Source organism: Neofelis nebulosa, chromosome 7 (assembly GCF_028018385.1).
Source record: "Neofelis nebulosa isolate mNeoNeb1 chromosome 7, mNeoNeb1.pri, whole genome shotgun sequence".
Taxonomy (NCBI): domain Eukaryota; kingdom Metazoa; phylum Chordata; class Mammalia; order Carnivora; family Felidae; genus Neofelis; species Neofelis nebulosa.
This window is the reverse complement of record NC_080788.1, coordinates 35,716,841-35,737,371: the sequence shown is the minus strand read 5'-3', so window position 1 is coordinate 35,737,371 and position 20,531 is coordinate 35,716,841.

Here is a 20,531-nt window from a genome sequence, read left to right as displayed (position 1 = left end):
GCTTGAGGAAGGTGAGTCTGGCTTGGCTGGGCAGGGTGGATGGAAGACACAGAGGCCAGAGGCAGGGAGCTCTGCCAAAGAGGTTCTTGAGGCAGCTCGGGCGTGCAAAGGGGATGAGAGCCAGGCCTCAGGGATTAGCAGTGGGAATGAGAGAAGGGGCCGGTACAAAAGGAATTTCAAAGGCCAACTTGATGGAGCTTAGTGAAAGATTGAATATAGCAGATGAAGGAGAAATTTCTTCCAGCTGTTAGAGCTGAGACCGGCAGAGAGGGGGAAATCGGAGGGAAGAAGAGACATCTCTACATGTTTCTAACAATAGCCAGTTGGTCGCAAAAACATCCCAGGGCCATGATTCGAGCTGATCTACACGTCCAAGGAACGCGTCAAAGGCCAACACCCTTCGTGGCTGGCCACCAGTGGCTGGAGTAAAGGGTTATTACCAGGGCTCCTTGTTAGAAAGTATGGAAGAGTTCCTTCCAGCCTACCTCCTGATCTCCCATCAGCTAAAGCCTCCCATGGCCTCAATTTTCAGAGGGGTGGGGGGGAGCGGGCAGGAGAATGGGGTAGAGGAGACAGAGGGAAGGGGAGAAAAAAGGGAGGAAGGGGAGGAGAAAACAAGAGCGCGGGTCAAGCACACACAGACATATTCTAGCTACTATCTTGCCAGGAGCCTGGCCCCATCTCTCACTTGTGGCTACTTCCTTTCTCGAGGACCCTGTGGAGCAACCTTTCTCACCAGCAACGCAAGTGGCTTCTGACATGTTGGGAGACTGCAGAGCACGGAGAGGTCAGTGGACTAAGCAGGACCTGATCTTGAGGCAAACAGCTAATTGAGAATGTGCTCTCAAACCGGGAACTGCCCGGAGCGTGGAGCGGGGCCCAGAAAAGACGGCGGTCAGTCCCAGAAGCACATCTCAAGAGATCTTGGCTATGGCTCGGGAGAGCATGAATAGCAACAGAGCACAAGCATTCGGTCCCCGCCCTCAGCCTGTGGTCGGCCTGGCACCTACTGGGGAATCCTGCAAATGTGTCAACTAATCCGAGAAGGCCACAGCTCTCGGGTCCCCCTTTGTACAGAAACTGCCGGGCCTCCGTCTGCCTCTTGGCTTGGGGGTGGGAAGGACAGAAAACAGAGCTTCCTGCATTTACTTAGTAACTTATTGAGCATCTCCTGTGTGTCAGGCACCTGTTAGATGCTCAGACTACTCAGTGAATGAGACAGGTCCGGGCCTTGTCCCCATGATGCTTCTAAATATTACCAAAAATAGCCTTACAAAAAAAAAAAAAAAAAAAAAGGCCTGAGCAGAAGCTTGAATCAGAACCAAATCTCCATATTTTCCAAAAGCATTGAACTGGCGAACGTGCAAGTGTTCTCTGGACCAAACCAAGATTCCGTTCCCTCTGAGTCTCTCTACTTTTAAAAGGAGACTCACGCAACCTGCCGAACAACAGGAAGCCACGTGGCCTGCCTCTTCGGACGCCGTCCCCAGAGGAAGGGGCCGTCATCACTGACAAGTCAATTTAATCGCGTCACTTTCCAGAAGCGTTACCCCGTTCCCTGCCCAAGCCCCTTCATACGTCCATTCACTCACCTGACAATGATTTATTGAGTGCCCAGCACGTGCCAGGTGTGGACAAAGGGCCGACAGGCCAGCAGTTGTACCCCATTCACTCGCTCTTCCCCTTGGCCTTGGCCAGCGGACAGGGACACTTTGGTCAGACCGGCAGAGAGCTGAGGGTCAGCCTGCAGAAGAAACTGGCCCCCACACCAAGGGCTGGCAAGTGGCAGGGCCGGAAGAAAGTGCCCAAGACCCTGGTTTCTGTTCTAACACCTTCCCCCTACCCTCTGCCAGGTTCCATCCTTGAGAACCAGCCAGCCAGAGAGCTGCGGCCCGGCCTTTGGCATTACCCAGTGGGTTCACGATCCATCACCGAGTCCCCTGGTGACCCTGTACGGTAAGCTTTGCGACCCCCCCTTGACAGACAAGAAAACGGAGGCACAAGGAGTGTCGGAATTTGTCCCAAGTTACGCAGCTTGGTGGGTTGCCAGATCGAGGCGTGAGCCCGGATCTTAAGACTTCCATGTGTTCCTTTCTCTTAATAGTGAACTGCTTCTCTTTCTTCCTGGCATCTTGTCCCCATCCCCCCGCCCCCACCAAGTCCCAATCCAACCAAAAAAAAAAAGAAATACTAATAATGAAGTTAAATTAAAAACAGAAATGTCTTCTCCTCCCCAGAATCTGGCAGCCGGCAGCAGCCAAGCCTCTGGAGAACAGTTAGTGATTTCCAGGGGAAATCTGACCATTGCTAACGGCCAAAGATACTGCCGTGTTTTCAATTAGGGAGCTGAGTACTCTGGCTTCAGAGGCCAGGGAACTGTGGACAGAATGCTCCAGGAGAGAAGAACTGACCTCTCTCAGAACCCCCTCTGTTCCCGGCTAATATGTCAATAGCCTCTTAAATGGAACGTGGTATGTCTGGGATTTTACGGTCAGACTCATCCTTTTGGGGTAGGGTTGAGGGTTGTTGTGTTTTTTGTTTTTTTTTTTTAATCTAAAGTTGATTGCCTCCCTCATTATCAAAGCCACCATCCATCTGGTTCCACTTTCTTAAGGGCTGCAGCAAGGATTGAGCTGGAAATGTGTTTTTCCTTGAGGTTTTAGGATTCCCTCCTCCCGCCGTGTTAAGGGTTGTTCAAGTTTTAATGTTGTCACTGCAATGTGATCTTCCAGTAGTGGGGGGGGGGGGGGGGGGGGGCCGGCTGCGCCATTTGAAACTAATTTACAGCTTCATCGGGGAGTATCGTCACTTGAAATGAATTAACCCAAAGCACCAGAAATTATACGACGGAGGGAGCAAGCAAGGAAGGGATTGGGGGGAATGTTGTAAGCCGTTAAAAAAGGACTCCCCGAGCTTTGCCAGATACTGCCTTTGGGTGCAAAGGGCAATCTTTCCTTTCCTTCCCACCCACCTTTGGAAACCAAAACACACAGGGACAACATAAAAAAATTCAGTATGTTGTTTTCTGAAAGGTTTCTCGGGGAAGATACAGCACTCCACGTTGGCTTCCACAAAGCCAAGGCAGAGCTTTTACCAGGGGAAAAAAAGGTGGGGAGCCCCAGCACCGGGTGATGGGAACTTCTGCGGCACACGTGAAGTAGAAATGGGAGTCTGGAGCAGGAATCAGGGGTGCGTGGCGGGGAGGGGGCGGGCTGCAAGCCCTGTGGGGGGAGGGGCACGCGGGGAAGAGCCTCGAAGAGGCTTACAAGCTTCATCAAAAATGGCAATCATCCTTTGCACCACTCTTGGCAGTCCCACACCTTCTCCCTTGACCCTCCCAACCGCTCTGCGAAGCACGCAGCGTTATCAGTCCGTCCGACCAGGCTCAGAGAGGCCAAGAGGCTTGCCCCAGACCACACAGCTAGCTGTGAAGGGACAGCGCCAGAATGCGAACCAAGGTCCGTCACTGGAACCCACAGCCGGGGATTATAAGCACAACAGCAACCAGGACAGAAGGGGCATGGAATCTTTGGGTGCCTCCATGCGAACAGCATTGGGAGTCGGCGGGCGGCTTACTTTCCTGCCGTCAAGCGTGCTGGCCCCGCCACCTTGAGGCTCGAGCTAGTGACGTGGCCCAGAGAGGCAGCTCTCTGACTCGCTCAAGGGAGTTCTCTGCCCTCACTCAACACAGCATAAATCTGTCAGTGACAAAGCCACGTGCATCATCTCTGGCTCGACGAGACCTTCTAAAGCTGAAACACGCGGATTATAATCCGTCTGCTCCTATACGCCAACGAGTATCTGAAAGTAATTTGAGAGCCATTAACTGATGCTTGCGTAATGCCTGGCACACACAGAATACTCAAAACACACTGGCTGTGACTGTCTTCCCCAAATCCTCCCGCTCCCCTCCGGAGCTGGGATCTCAGAGTTGGAAGGAAGCGTCACGAAGGTCCTCGATCCAGCCAACAGGATGGATATCTGTCATGGGGTTTTGTCGCGTATAGTAACCGCTAACACCGAGCACGTAGCCCGTGGGAATCACCCCTCCACTGCTGTAAGCGCCTTCGTTCTCAGCACCACCCTGTGAAGTCTTGGACGACCCTATTTGACAGCCGGAGAATCTGGAGTGAGGACGAGTGAGACATCTCTTGCCCAACCAGGATTCAAGCCCACACGCCTTGCCTCCCAGCGAGGAAGCTTAGCCACGATGCGATGTAACCCATGGAGCCTTCCCCGCCGTCTAGAGCAAGCGGCTGTCTAGCCTTAGCTTGGAGATCGCAGGGCGGGCCACTCACTGCCTCCAGAGACAGCCCTCCTGCTGCATTTGAGGACAGCTCTCTGGGGCAGAAGGTTCATCTCGACGTCTCGCTCCCTGCCATTTCCTACCTGTCACTCCCTATAATGCGTGGAGCCCTCCCCCGACGGCGAAGCCCTTTTTCCCAAACCTTGGCAGGCACAGGGGATCTACCGAAGTGCAGGTCCGTGACTACCGACCTAGGGTGGGGCCTGAGGCTCTGCATCGCCCACACGCCCCCGTGACGCTGCGGCTCCTGGTCCACGGCACACACTTTGCGGATGGAGCTTCCTCTAGGCCGGGAGTGGGGTCACGTCCGGCCTGCCACCTGTTTCCGTAAACGACATTTTGTTGGAAGCCATCCGCAAGCCCATCTGTTTACATACTGGCTACGGCGGTCTCTGTGCAACGGCGGGGCCGAGTAGCGGTGACAGGAGCCGCCAGGCCTACAAAGGCCTTTACACGAAGGGTCTGCCAACCCCTGGGTCAGGTGACTGCCGTTCAGATTTCTCAAAGCACTGTGGCGCCCTCCACCCACGCACTCAGAACGTTCTCACCTCAGGACTTGCCGTCTTTCCCACTGGGCTGAGTCTCAAGTCCCCTCGGCATCCTGGGGCCCAACTCCTGAACACATTCAGGTTAGGCAGAAGCCCTCTTAAAGGAGGAGGGAGCGTCACCCCCAAACACTCAGTCGCAGGAGTAGACAGAGACCATTCACTGCTGATCCTCAGGCCATATTCTCTGCAGGGGAGGGGCGCCAGGGCCTCTGCCCCCCTTCCTCACCCCTCACCCCCAAGGCCCCCACCCCGCTCCCTCACCTCCTCCCCAGCGCTCTCGCCCTCCCGCTCTCCGCCCACACTCTCTACTGCCCCACAGCCTCTGCTTGGGCTTTCTGCTTAATAATTGATACCGACTACTGCCGAATGCAGAATGTCAATTGTCGGGAGCTTCGGGAATTCTCCACCCAGGCTGTACCTAACCGGTCCCCCCTCCTAAGGCTGCGGGGAGCAGCCCTGCTCAGTTCCACGCTGTAAGTGGGCATCTCTGACCATCCAGAGACGGCATCCCAGAGGGATGCAGGGACCCAGGCCTGGGAGATGACCAGGGGCTATTCATACCCTCGGGACCACTGCTTCCCCAATCTCAAGGCCTGTGCTCACTTGGGGCTCGAGGTGGCTCACTTAGTGGCTGAGTGTGGCTCAATGAGGAGGCGTTAAAGACTTAGCTCTTCTTAGGCAGGGCAAGAACCTCTTAACTGGGGTGATTCAGGACTGAAGGAAGTCCCCGATACACCTCAGACCTGCTTTTTTAAAAACTGCCTTTCCTTATCTCAGCATTTCTTTATCATCCGCATCTCTGATGATGGAGACATATCTGTCTAGGCCAATACGGTAGCCATTAGCCACACAAGGCTCTCGAGCATTTGCAATGTGGCTACGGTAACTGAGGGACTATGTTTTTAATTTTAATTAATTTAACGTTTAGTTCTTTTTGAGAGAGAGAGAGAGACAGAGCATGAGGGGGGAGAGCAGCAGAGAGAGAGGAAGACACAGAATCTGAAGCAGGCTCCAGGCTCTGAGCTGTCAGCACAGAGCCCGACGCAGGGCTCGAACCCACGAACCGCGAGATCATGACCTGAGTCGAAGTCGGATGCTTAACCAACTGAACCACCCAGGCGCCCCTAATTTTAATTAAATAGCCACACGTAGCCAATGGCTACGGTATTAGACAGGAAAGGGTTTAGCTCATGCATGAAACTCGTTAGAATTTGATCTTTCCACTCTGGGGCCTGGTCAAAAAGTCCCTTGGGAGAAGTCACATTTGGGGCTATTTGAAGTCATGGGCTCCTTAGTATGAATCCAGGCACTGAAAATAGGGATTAATTTGGGGGTGGGGAGTCAGGGAAAGGGGGTGCTGGAGGTCACTGGGACCCAGGGACGGATGAGAAGGGGCAAGATCAGGCCAGCTGGAGACCAGTACAGGCACATATACAATTTTGCCAACCTGGGACCAGCCGGGACCTTGGAGGCGACCAGTCAGTATGGAAGGAAGCCCTATCCGTTTCTACTGGCACACCAGACACTTGACGAATGACAGCAAGGGAGGAAGAGGAAAAGAACTTGTAAGCTGGTTTAAGAAACAAAATCACAACAGCTGAAACCACAGCAGGACAGTCAGGGGCCACGGTACAGCCATGCTCCTATATAAACCAGAAATTCCGGGAGCGGGGACGTCAGTGGGGGCTGAAGAAATCCTGGAGGAAGTGGGAGTCGGCATGGGCCAGGGACCGGGCAGGGCTCGTTTTGATCACAGGAAAAGAGATGGCACCCTGGGCAGGAGGAGGCCTTGAGCAGATGCACAAAGGTGGGGCCGAGGGGGCAGGTGGCTAAGCGGGCAACCGATCCCATCCAGTGATGAGGGTGACGGGCCAGCGGGGAAGACAGAACTGCGGTGGGACGTCCGCCATGGCGCTGGACGTGGGGGTCAGGACAGCTGCGAGGCAGGAGTTTGGGCTTCGGTGGTATTCTCGTTGTCTCAGAAGGTGTCTCAGAACAGGGTTCCAGCAGAGGCATCCTGGAGAAGCAATGCCTAAGGTCAAGCTCAGGAGGAGCCAGGGGCGGAGCACCCTGCATGGGGGACGCAGGCCCCTCGAACTGACTGATGGTTGCCCAGAACTGTACTGTGGTCTGAGTGCTTCCTGTCCGATGCCCGTTGCCTCATCGGCAGGTGGCAGACTCCTGCCCGCCCCCTGCCCTGTATCCTTCCCAGGAGATTCCCCCCAAAACCTGTTGCGCACGCCTCATTCCATCTCAGGCTCTGCTTTTGTAGGACCTGAAATAACACAGTAAGGGATAGGGAATTCTATTATCTCCTAAGAGATTATTGCTCTTTAAAGGCTGAGGCATCCCCCTGGCCCAAACGGTCCCTGATAACGTCTCTGGACCTTAGGAAGTACTCCAGACACGTATGCATCAGCCACAAAGAAGGGGTCTGGCCACCAGGAGCAGGGGCATGGAAAACACAGGTTTTCTATGTTGGGCAAATCCTGATGATGGCCCCCAGTGGCTTCCCGTATCCCATTCTAACCCCGCCCCCTTCTGCTCCTGAAACCCACCCGCTCCGCTTTTCTCCAATATGGGCACCAAATGTTTCAAACTTTTGATCCTGCAGCGATAACAGAAGTGTGAGGGATGGGGTGGGGGTGGGGGGACCACAGAGATGCTCTGGGTCCCTGGTAACATTTTCCCGGTGCGGGAAGGAGTAGGGAGTAGAGAGGGCTTCTGTCACAGCCCCTCCCCTGTCACAGGCCAGTTGAAGCAAGTCAAAGGCCATCAGAGGAGGCCTTTCACGAACCTCCTCTACTCACTGGGTTCGCTCATTCCCTTGTTTTGAGTTGGGCTTCTCAACTCAGCACTAAGGACATTTCAGGCTTGATCATGCTGTGTTGGGGCTGCGGGCAGGGGGGCTGTCCTGTGCTTTGTAGACACCAGCATCCCTGGCCTCTACCCACCAGATGCCAGCAGCACGTCCCCCCCCCCCCCGAGTTGTGACAACCAAAAACGTCTCCAGATATTGCCAAATGTCCACTGAGGATAAAAGCATCCTATTTGAGGACCACTGAGTTAAATCATCAGGAGCACTCCCGCTTTGGGCAGAATAAAATAAATTCGCATCCTGTGGAGTGCTTCTGTCCCCACCAATCTCCCTACACTGAGTGGAGCTTTCAAGTCTTGCCGGGTCTCTGGTTCACCTGAACCTCCCAAGATAACTTTTCCAGACCTGGTCCTGGGGGACCCCAGCCCCTCCCCAGACTCCAGAACCTTCTCTGTGTGTCCAGCCCCATCTTATCAAGTCCCGTTGGCCAGGCAGCCCAGCAGAGCCCAGCAAACAGCCACAGGGGTACTGTCTGCCCAGAGAGTCTTCAGATGGTCTTACTTAAGTATGCCAGTGGCTTCCGTTATGGATCAATAGTGTAGCGCTGTTTCCCCTCACTGCATTTAAAAGGAACTAATCCAAGCAGGGATTACATTTGCTGTCCATCACTGAACATCTCTTGATTTATTTATTCATCCAACAAATAGTTACTGAGCTCCTTCTAGATGGCAGGCACGGTGTTAGGAGCTATGGATATAATCATGAGTCAGACAGACACAACCAACTCTGCCCTTCCCAGCGGGAGCAGGTGCGGGCTCCCAAGTCAGGCCGCTGGGGTTTGAATCCGGGATCCACCACCCGCCAGCGACCTGACTTTGTCCGTCTTCACCTCCATAAGGCTCAGTTCTTCATCTGGAACGTGGAGATAGTGGTGGCTCCCACCTCACGGGGAGATGGGAATTAGAAGGAGGAAAGAATACAAAATGCTTAGCACAGCGGCTGGCTGGCACGTGTTAGGGTAACAAAGAGCTCATCCTGCAGTGGGGGGGTGTCGTTATTATTATTCAAGATGTTGCATTCACGACTCTGTAGCCTGGGGGGAGAGACTGACAAATTTAACATACACAGTGTGATAAGTGACCTGAGAAATAGACCACCGAACTCATTTGGGTGCCGGTGGGGGAGGGCTAGGTCTCAGGGATGCTTCTGGCAGGAAGAAGTGCCGTCTAAGACCCGAAGCTGAAGTTGAAATTAGCCGGAAATTAATGAGGTGGTGGAGAGAGTGTTGCAGACAGCGGGAAGGGCATGTGTTAAGGCTCAGAGACCAGAGCACGGGGGTGGGGGACGGGAGCGCAGATGCTGCAGATGTAAGCTGGGGTCACACCAATCAGTCCTGTAGGTCAAGGTGGCTGATTTGACCCTAGAGCAATGGGAAACCATTGCGAGTTTTCAGCAAAGGAGGGGCATGATCAGATTTGGTTTCGAAAGCTCACTCTGGCTGCAGAGAGAAGAAATGATGGGAGGGGCGGACGAAGAAGTGACAGTGACCTGGCCTAAGGAGTGATAACAGGAACTGGAAGAGGTGGACAGCTTCCAAGTCCACAGGGCCGCAGACTCTGGGATCACTACACCTCCAAACACACAGTAGATGACCCAGAAACAGCTGAAGAACAAGTGAATGGGGTATAACCATCCGGTGTTTGGGGGACCATTTAGGCTCTTGGCAAATTCCCCTCACATCCAGCCCAGGGGCATCTTCAGGAAGCTGATTCAGAGCAAAACAAAAAATGCCTTCCTCCCAGCATCATCTTCCCCCACCGGCAGCCACGACCTGCGCAGACAGAGAGAGAGAAAGAAGGAACAAATACCAGGCAGTCAGAGAAGAGAAACAAAACGTGCCGGGCTCAAGCGGCTGCGATCTGTGGTGAGGCTAAAGAAATGAGGTCCAGAGTCTGGAAGGGCAGGAGCCAAGAGGGACCGGACCAAAGGCTCCCAAGTCCCGCCACAGGCACCTAAGGCCAGCTGACGACAAATGAGCTCACCCTGGGAAAGCGCCTGGCATGTAAGGTGCTCAGCACCGTGTTTGGGGGTTTCCGGCACTGATGAGGCACAAGCTCGCTCCCCACGGCACAGAACACCAGCTTGGAGCTTAAAGCAGGGAGTCTGGGGCGACTACAAGAAGGAGCAAACTTTCTTAAATATTAATTTTTAATTAGACAACTAATTCTCATAAAACATTAAAGCATCACAGATAAGCTGAAGTCCCTTGGCACCACTAAGCTCCATTCCCAGCGCCTTCCTGCCCTCTCCCCGGAGGTGACCGCTCTCCAGGTTCCTGAGAACGCTTCCCAGCCTTTTGCTGTTTATTTACAGGCAGGTAAGGTGCCCAAAGAAAGCACATTATACCGTTTTGTGGGGAGTCTCGTTTGCTCGCTTATCGTTGTGGCTGCAAATAGCCAGTGTTCTCCATCTGCAATTTGCTTTTTAATTCGCATCCGGTCTAGCGATGTGCCCATGTGGGTCCACAGGGCTCTGCCTCACCTTTCCTGACTGTAGCACAGTTACACATATTACACCTCGGGGAACGGGGCCATTCCCCCATGAACACTTTATACGATGGGCGGAAAATCCACAACACCTTACCCTTTAAGGATAGTATAGGTCAAAAAAACAGATGTCTCTTCCAAAAGCTCAGGATAAGGTCCAGAATGGTAGCGTCTACAGGGCCCCTGAGGCTTATAGGAGGAGCTGGGGGAAGTCTCCAACCTCAACAGCGAGAGCCCCACTCAGGGGACAGTTCAAAGGCATGATTGAAAAGAGCTGCAGTGAGTGAGAAGCTGGGCAGAGAAACTGCTTCCGGCCTTGTTCATACTTGGCCTAACCCCTACCCCACACGGTAAAGGAAGCTTTTCTTAGCTCTCCCTTTGGGGTGAAGTCCAACCCTACCCTGTAGCCCAACCTGACTTCTGAGCTCAAGCAGAGCGAGCTCCTTTGAACATGTTGGCAGACGGGAAGAAGGAGGTGAGTAAGAGAAATTCATCCCTTCTGTAAATGTCTTCATTGACCGGGGCCACCTGCCTCCTGACCCAGAAGCATACATCCCGCCCTTCTTGAAGAGAGAGAGGGGGCTTGTTGGATCGCAGTGGCTTCTGTACTGGGGCCCTTCAGACGACACCTGAGTTTGGATGACTCCCCCCAGGCTAGATTCTATCAGACACGGCAGCTCAGAGGGTAAAAACCAAAGCAAGGCCGAGGATGCTGAGATGGGGCTGCTGGGGCTCTTGACTGGCCCTATCTGTAGGTTGGGTGAATGCTCACCACACTGTCAACCCTGGTGATGCCTGACGTCCCATACGACAGTGCTTGCTCAAGGTCCTCTCCCTCATCAAAATGAAACTACCCTCCGTGCCCACCAGCTTGAAACCCCACCACCTGGCAGAAGTAAGCCACACGGCACCCAACCCCACACAGATGAGCTGGACATTACCAGGGTTACCGCAGGGGTCGGGTGAAGACCCATAGAGACCCAAGGAGACGCTGGGTCTGGGCTGCGACCTTGCCTCCAGGTCAAGTCCTGGCTTTGCTCCTTATGGCGTCTCAAGCAGGTGACCCGCCCTCTCGGGAGCACCCTTTCCCAGTCACATCAGTGGGACCCCAACAGGGCCCTGACTGCCTCCAAGGCTATTGGCAGCTCCCATGAGCTCTGGGTGTGCCGTCCAGATGGGCACGGGACAGGGGAGCCAGGAAGGAACTCGACACTCACCCTCCGTTTTCTTATCCTTAAAATGGAACACCAACGGCCCCTAACTCGCAGATTGTTATAAGGATGGATGTAGACGCTGCAGGAAGCACCCAGTAAAAGGGAGGTGCCAATAACCATCATTGAAATAATAATTAGGCATAATGAACACTACAAGCATTACAGTCTGGGATATGCCGCTGGTGTCTCAGAGAGGAAGGACTTAGCCTCCGGCAGACGGAAGCTCAGCTGACCCCCAGAGATCCCCGGTTCTTGACTCCGCTTTTCTGAGAGGTACGAAGACCGCTGGAGGCAAGCCTCCACCCACCAACTTTCTCAGTCTTCCCAAAGTCCCCCGCCATTGTGCGCACAGGGTGCTGCCACGACCACGCTGACATGACTCATTTATCTCCACCATGGACCTCCGCGGTTGGGCAGGGAACAGCCGGAGGGAGAGTGTGACAAGCTACCTCAGGCTCCTGGTCACCATTTGCTACAAGGGGAAGGGCGGGGGAAGGTCTGGTGGCGGCCCATTGGCTTGCATCTGGGGCCTTCCAGAGAAAACTCAGGATGGTGGGCCAAGCAAGAGGGTGGAGGGTGGGGCCTTTGTGGCCCCTCCTTTGATTGTTTTTCATTTTTTTTTTCATCTTTATTTATTTTTGAGAGAGTCAGAGTGCCAAGGTGGGGAGGAACAGAGGGAGAGGGAGACACGGAATCCGAAGCAGGCTCCAGGCTCCGAGCTGTCAGCACAGAGCCCAACTCCGGGCTCGAACTCATGAACGACGAGATCATGACCTGAGCCGAAGTCAGACACTTGAACGACTGAGCCACCCAGGCGCCCCATCCTTCGGTTGTTTTTAATGTTGTTGGTCCCCATCCAGCATCCAGGAGCCACCCACATCCCCCCTCCTCCTCCGTGAGGCCTCACACCGTAAGGATGTCTGAAATTTGTGTGGCCCCCACGAGAGCCTTCTGTACCACCCTTACATTAGACTGGAATACTCCGGAAAAACTCAGAAGCGGCCCCAATCTCCTGCTCAAAACAACTGGCCTCGGCGCAACAGCGTGGCCATGGTTGGCATTGTTGGGGGGGGGGGGGCATTGGGGGACGGAGCGTCGTGCCAAGTCACTCCCAGACTTTCAGAAGGTCGGAGCTCAAAGGTCCAGGCCCCGCCCCAACCCCTCACTCAACAGATGAGGAAACTGAGTCCCAAGCGGGGAGCGATGCGCCCAAGTCGCAAGCCAGTGAGGGACCAGGAGCCTCTAGACCCGCCCCTCCTGCCCCCTGCAAAAATAAATAAATCCCACCTGAATCCCTGCGTCCTGCTTTTCAGTAAAACATGGTGATAAACCCGTTCGCAATTCCTTCCTGAGTGGAATACTTCGCGGCTCTGGCCTTTAATGAGAATCATCTGGGCAGATGCCATGTGAACCGTGGGCTGACTTGGGGGGGCGGCTGGGGGCGGGGGTGGTGAGAGGGAGCAGGCGCCTGGCGGAGCCCTGAGGCCCCCAGCACAGACCCGCGGAGAGCCAGGATCGCGGCCCCCACCTCCCCCACCCAGGTGTGGGGGAGGGGTCTTAACACCACCAGCCCTCCCCCCCCCCCCCCCCACTTCCTGCCGGGGCGCCCCAGGCTCCGCTCGGGGCTGTGAAAGCACGCGCCTGCCCGTCCTCGCCGCTCTGGAAATTCTGGGAATTTCCTTTGAAGTCTGGAAGGCCTTTCATTCCGCCGCCTTCCCTAGGAATTCGGGCGAGCGGGTCTGCGGCGGACTGGGAGCCCCACCCCCTGCCCTGCGGGCCTCGCCGCGCCGCCTTTTGCTCGGGTGCGCAGCGCCACCTGCGGACCGCTCGTGCGTCCCTTTCCCGGGGAGGGGTCCGGTCCCTCGGCCCCGCAGGAGAGGCTGAACCCGGTGTGGCGAGGACCCGGACAGCAGCGGGTCCAAAGAGCGCGCGGGGTTCAACCTGAAGAAGTTCTGGGGTCGAGGCCCTCCGGGACAACGTGAACGCGGGCCACCTGTGAGAGCCACTCCGTCCACAGGTGGAGGACCCCCAATCTCCTGAGCTGCTGTGAGGATCACAAGCAGTGGAGGTAAGATCCTTGGCAGTGCCTTGCCTCCCCTCCCCCTCCCCAGTCTCTCCACCCGGGTCTTGGATGCCCACGTGGGCCTCCCTCCCCCTCGGCGGCCACCTCTCTTCCTCTCCCAGCACCCTTCCCCATCCCTTACCTGTGCAACCAGTCTAGTTGGGGCTAAGCCTCGAAGCCTCCTTTCCACCACGACAGACAGAAAGGCACAAGCACCGATCTGGGCCTCAGGAGACTGGACTGCATTCAGCTTAGCCAGCCATCCCAGGACCTTGACCTTGGATAATTCCTCTGCCCCTCGCAGGGCAATTTCCTCAACTTTGAAAAAGGAGAGGCTCTGTTTAGATCTGTCCTCCTTGACTCAAGTTCTCTTTCCGAAACCGGTATATAAGGAGAAGTGCTCGTGTGGCCTTCCCCCACCCGATAATGACCCCCTCCCACTCCCTGCGCCTCCTGGGTTGAATTAGTAAAGGGCACCACCCCAAGCTCCTCGCCCACCTGCAGACCTGGGGAGGGGGCAGCATAGACTCTGCTCCTGTAGTTGACAGTCTTCAGAGGCAGCCTCTTCTCTGCAGCCTCCTGCCTCTGCTCCTGCTAGAGCAAAGCGTCCCCCACCCATCCCATGCGCGCGCGCGTATGCGCGCGCGCGCTCGCACACACACACACACACACACACACACACACACACACACACACGACTGCCAGAATGGCCACCCAAAACATGGTTCTGACCAGGCCACTTCCCTGCTTGACACTCCCCAGGGGCTCCCTAGGATGCGGGCCCAGGGTCCATACCCTAGCAGAGTGAGCCCTTGGCAATCTGTCCCTGCTGACATTTCCAACATCATGTCCTGTCCCTTCCCACCTTAGACTTGAGAGCCCTGTATATATGAATCTGCTTCACAGGCCATGCTGGCTCACACCCCTGCATTTTACTTACAAGGTCCCTTTTGCAGAGGAGGCCCCCTCCCTGGACACACTGTCATGTGACTCACTTCTGCTGTCCTTCTTGTCCCCTCCCTGGCCAGGCTGTCCTTCCTCTGGGCTGCAGAACCCTCTATGCGGACTTCTCCGGCTTCCCCTAACCACATTGTATTAAAAATGCAATTCAGTGTTCTTGTTCCAATTAGGTGTCTGTCTTCCCCTCTAAACTGTGAACCCCTCAAGGGCTGTCTTATTCATCTTCAAACAACCCAGATGGCTCCTGGGGCCTCCCAGCCCACTTAGCTCTAGTTTAGATGAGATCTCAGGCAGACACGGCTAATTGCCTACCAAACAGCCTCTTTCCAAGTCTTCCTTAATGACGGAACCCGGATTTTGTTCAGGGTGGCAATATGCCCAGCTAAAATAGTCTCCTTCCCAGACTCTCTTGCAGCTAAGTGTGACCATGTGACTGACACCTGGCAGAAGTCACTGGATGGGGCTTCTGGGAAAGCTTTTTCTAAAGAGGACAGATTCATGCATCTGGCCTTTTTTTCCTCCCCCCTTTCCCTTCCTGATGGGCAAGATGTCTGCAGGAATAGCATCCATCATGCAATCATGAACACAGAAGCTAGAGTAGAGTTAGAGTTAACCACACACTGAGTTAGAGCAGCAAGATAGAAGGAACCTCTGTCCCCTGTCACAACCTTGAGACACTACACCAGCTCCCTGCTGTTTAAGCCACTCTTGGGTGGGGGTGGGGGTGGCAGTGGGGAGGCAGAGATCTCTTACTTGTAGCCAAATGCAGTCGCAACTGATACAAACATCACGTCCTCTACCAGGAGTTCAAAGTCCTCCCCTCCAAGATGTCTGCTAATTCCCAGGGGGCTCACATTCTCATGGTCACCACTGGCATTAAGATCCCGCTCCTTGGTCTCTTTCACCTTGGAGCCTTTAGTGACAAACCGCCAGCCCTTCCATTTATATAATTTCACAGTGGGAAGTAGGTTAACTGAAAACATTTTACAGTAAAGACACAGACATTTACTCAGACTAAAGAGTGGCCTTATTCCTAGCCCGTCTGTCACTTCAGTCCTCTGGGGAATAGATTCTGACCACATCATTCCATGGGGTCCCCAGCCTCACACCCTCTGGCCTCCTCTCTCCTCCTTCCCTCTCTGCTGATCTTCCCTCCCCAACCCGCGAAGGGGCAAAACCCGAATTCTTCTCATGTCCTCACTCACAGCAACTTAACCATCAGTTCTCTGGCTTGGACTCCCGGAAGCACCCTCCCTTTCTGTCCCAGTGGCTCTCCAAGCTGTTATTCTAAAGTTATTTCTCTCTAAGAGGAATTCTGTTACTAGGGGTTAAGTTTGGTGCATGGCTCCTTAATTTTTAGGCTTTCTTTGCTTCTCATACAAGTATTTAAGGCTATAAACTTTCCAATATGTACTGCTTTGGCTGCATCATGATGTTTTGATGTGTAGTATTTCTGTTACGATTCAATTCTAAATGTTCTATACTTATGATTTCCTTAACCCATGCGTTGTTGAGAAGTGTTTCTTTTTTTACCTTCCAAAATAATGGGGAGGGTTGTAGTTTCTTATAATTATGGTTGTTAATTTCTAACGTAATTGCATTGTGATTAGATCATGTAGTCTGTATGACAATAATCCTTTTGAAATGTTTGAGGCTTACTTCATGGCCTTCTCATGATCAGTGTTCATAAATGTTCTATGTGTTCTTAAAAAGAATGTGTGTTTTCTATTTGTGTGCAAAAGTCCTTACGTTTCTATTAGGTCAAACTTTGTATTCGTCAAATATTTTGTATCTTTGTTAATTTTGTATCTCCTAGAAAAATGAGTTAATAAGAAGGGAATGTTAAAAATCTACTTTGAGGGGTACCTGGTTGACTCAGTCATTTAAGCATCCAACTCTCAATGGTTTTTGTTTTGTTTTGTTTTTTGTTTTTATTTATTTTTGAGAGAGAAAGAGACAGAGTACGAGTGGGGGAGGGGCAGAGAGGGAGGGAAACACAGAATCCGAAGCAGACCCCAGGCTCTGAGTTGTTAGCACAGAGCCCGATGTAGGGCTTGAACTTGCGAACCGTGAGTTCATTACTTGAGCCGAAGTTGGACACTTAACTGTAAGCCACCCAGGTGCCCCTAAGCATCCGACTCTTGATTTCAGCTCAGGTCATGATCTCACAGTCATGAGATGGAATGCTGTGTTGGGCTCTGCACTGGGCATGGAGTCTGCTTGGGATTCTCACTCTTCCTCTCTCTATGCCCCTCCCCCACTCATGGGTATGCACTTTCTCTCGCTCTCAGAAAAATCTACTTTGAACATGAATTTGTTAATTTCTCCTTATAATTCTATCAATTTTTGCTTTATATATGTTAAGGCTATTATTTTAGATTCATGTCACTTAGACTTGTTACATCTTTCTGATAAAGAATGTTCTATCATTATGCAGTCGTACTCTGCTTTTGTAATTATGCTTTCTTCTTTGAATAGTATTTTGTCCTATATTAATATCCCACACCATTTCTTTTCCTTGGCTTAGAATTTGCCTGGCGTGTATTTTTCCATGCTTTTACATTCAGCTTTTATGTATCTTTATGTCTCTTGTAAACTACATACAAACTGAATTTTGCTTATTTAAGAATAATCAACTCTGAAAATCTTTGCATTTTACCAAGAGATTTTAGTTACTTTATATTTATTGTGATTATTGGCATGTTTTTATTTTTTGCTCTCTTACTTTGTATTGTACATCTGTCCCACTTTTTCTCTTTCTCTTATTTAGTTTTTCTTGTCATTTGTGGGAGGGCGTTAATTTTTTTTCTCATTCAGTTTTTTACCTCTATTACTTTAATCATTACTCTGGAAAATTTAAGTGCATTTTTAACAAAGTCTAAAGTTAATCAGTATCCTTACCCTTTTTCTGAACAATCCATAGACTATAAAATATTTATCTCTGCTCACTTCTCCATACTTGCAAGTTATTGAGGGTCTACATTTTATCCTTTTTTTTCTTTAATCAAAAATGGGCATTATTCTTATTTTATACAGTCAACATTTATTTATATATACACACATGTTTACCACTTCCTTGTCTTTTAATTCCTTTTTGTGTGTCATAGCTGGGATTTAGAATCACATCTGAGATTACATTCCTTGTGTGGGAAAACATGATTTTAGAATTTCCTTTAACAAAGATTTGTTAGTTTTAACTTCTCATTTTTTGTATAAAAAAGATTTTACTTTGCTCTTCCATTATAAGACACTTTTGCTAAGTGTATAATTTTCAACTAACAGTATTTTCTCTCTACATATTTTTCTATTGCCTTCTGGCTTCTGTTCTGCTCATAGTATAATTACTTTGTGGGTAATAGACTTTCTGGATGCTCTTGTAATGTGTTCTCTGCCTTTGGTGTTCCACATTTTCACTATGATATGTCTAGGAGTGAATTTCTTATCCTGCTTAAAATTCAGAGCATCCTCATTCTGATGTTTTGCATCTTTCAACATGGAAGATTCTCAGGTGCAATCTCCCTTTCTTCTCATCCTGAAACTCCGATTTGAGACTGCTCTATCCTCCATGTTGCTTAACTTTTCTCTCATACTTTCCATTGCTTTTTCCCTATGGTCTACATTCTAATTACTTCACATTTATCTTTTAGTTTATGAATCTCTCTTTAGCTGCTTCTAATCTCTATATCTCCCATCTACTGAGATTTTCCATTTCAGTTGCTATATTTATTGTTACTAGGAGTTTTGTTGGGTTCTTTTACAGTTCTTCTTGGTCTTTTTAATACTCTGTTTTTCTTTGTTTATTTTCAGAGTATCTCTTTATTTTCAAGTATATTTTTAATTTCTGTAAATGCATTAACATAATTAATAGTCTGTATTCTTAATTCTTTTGTCTGCTGATTGTTACCCATTGTGCCTTTTTCATGTCTGTTTTTTTCATTTTTGATTATGAGCACAACTTCCTTAGAATTTTATCTGTGAGAGTTCTTTGCATTTTGGGATGAAGTTGTGTTTCTCCAGATAATTTACATTTATTTCTGCCAGTGTCCGGGGTACTACAAACCTAAGACTACTTTAAATTCTCTATTTAAAGCTTTTGGGGATTATATAAGTAGAATGAATTTAGACTATATTAGGGCCAGCCAGGAATTATGATTTCTCAAAGGATCTTCTTCCTCTCCACTCAGTGCCCAGTCTTGTCAAACAAACGCAAGTTTGCTTGTTGTCCTTCCACCTGCCTGGTGGACTTATTCCCCACCTCAACACTAGGGATACAGCCCTTTTGAGTCCAAGCTCTCTATGAGGGTCTCTATTATATTTACCAACCTGGGTGAGCCCAAGACATTATCTCCCCCACACCATATCTAGCTGTCAAAAACTAAAGCTCAGGGTCATCAGTTCTTGGTGGAAACCTTCAAGGTGAACTGGCTTCTGTGCTAGCTTACCTACCTGGCTTCCCTGTTATTCTTGTTATTCCTCTTCCTCTTCCTCCTTTCTTTTTTTGTTTTTGTTTTTGTTTTTGAATATTCTTTATTTTTTGGTCAGCTCAGCTCTTCATTTAAAACTTTTTTTTTCAAACTAATCTATACAGGTTTTGTTTTGGTTTAGTTTGGTTTTGGTTTTAGTTTTCTCTAGAATCTAATTTAGGATGTCCAGTCCACCAAACTTTGTGAAACAAAGTCTAAAAACATATTTGGATTGTGACAGTTGTCCCTAAGTGGATCTGTGATTCATATTGTCTTCACCACCAGAGTCCCACAAGTACTATAGTGATTTCACTGTCTTGCTTTCATGCCCCCCTCACCCTTACCAACACCAGACCCTGTGGATGATGACAAGTGACTTTTATCTGCACTATTTGGAGCCCAGAATGGTACTAAACTTTCAGGAGTGATGAAAGTTCTTCAGGTCATCTTCTAATAGAGATAATAATGACTACTAACTCCTAATGAGCACTCACTACATGCCAGTCATTATGCTAAGTGCGTTTTGTGCATTCTCCCCTCTCATCCACACAACAGCCCTATGAAGTAACGCGGTAATTATCATATCCATTTAAAATATGAAGAAGCTGGGGGCGCCTGGGTGGCTCAGTCGCTTGAGCGTCCGACTTTGGCTCAGGTCATGATCTCACCGTCTGTGAGTTCGAGCCCCGCGTCGGGCTCTGTGCTGACAGCGCAGAGCCTGGAGCCTGCTTCGGATTCTGTGTCCCCCTCTCTGTCCGCCCCACCCCTGCCTGTGCTCTGTCTCTCTCTGTCAAAAATAAATAAATGTTAAAAAAAATTTTTTTTTAATATGAAGAATCTGAAGTCTGAGTAGTTAAGTAAATCACCCAAGTTCATCAGCCAGGCAGGACTGGAGTCTGACCCCCAGGTTGTGTCTAATTCAGAACCAGAGTTCTTAAGCACCGTGCTGTACTGCATGAGTATGCTCTTTGGCCATGATGACTAACAGCCACAGAGAGCATGAAAACGCTACAGGCAAGGAGGTGGCTGAAGGGGCCCCAAAGCATCCCAGAGCACTTTCAGCCTTCAGAAGCCTTAAAACCAGAGATTCATCCCTTTAGGTGAAGGCACTGTGTCTTTAACCTTTACTTCGAGGAATGGTAGCATACAATGGCTGATAGTGAGGGAAGGAAAGAAAACTATCGTGTATGTGGCATCTGTTATGTGCCAGACCCTAGCCAGGTGCTTCCCCATTGACCTTGTAAAACGGATATTCTCGTCCCATTCTGAAGATGAAGCAACTGAAGCTCTGAGAAGTTAAATGACTTCCCCTGACCTGGACCGGGGGGTGCAAACTCAGAACTATGTCACTTCAAAGCCACGGTCTGTCGTCCACATAACACTGAAGATGGTAAGGCAGTGGAGGGAGGCACTGCTACTGAAGTTGTGTGGGAGAAGAGAGCCAGAGAGACCAGGCGACAGAATCAGAGAAGGTCGGCCAAGGCCCCCAGAGCACGGATTGATGGGGGAAAGTGAAATACTTTGGCAGAGACCGTCCTGACCCGCTCAGCCCTGCTATCCTTGGCACTGAGATGACTCAGACCCCCAGAAAGGGACTGGGGAGCTGGATCCCCA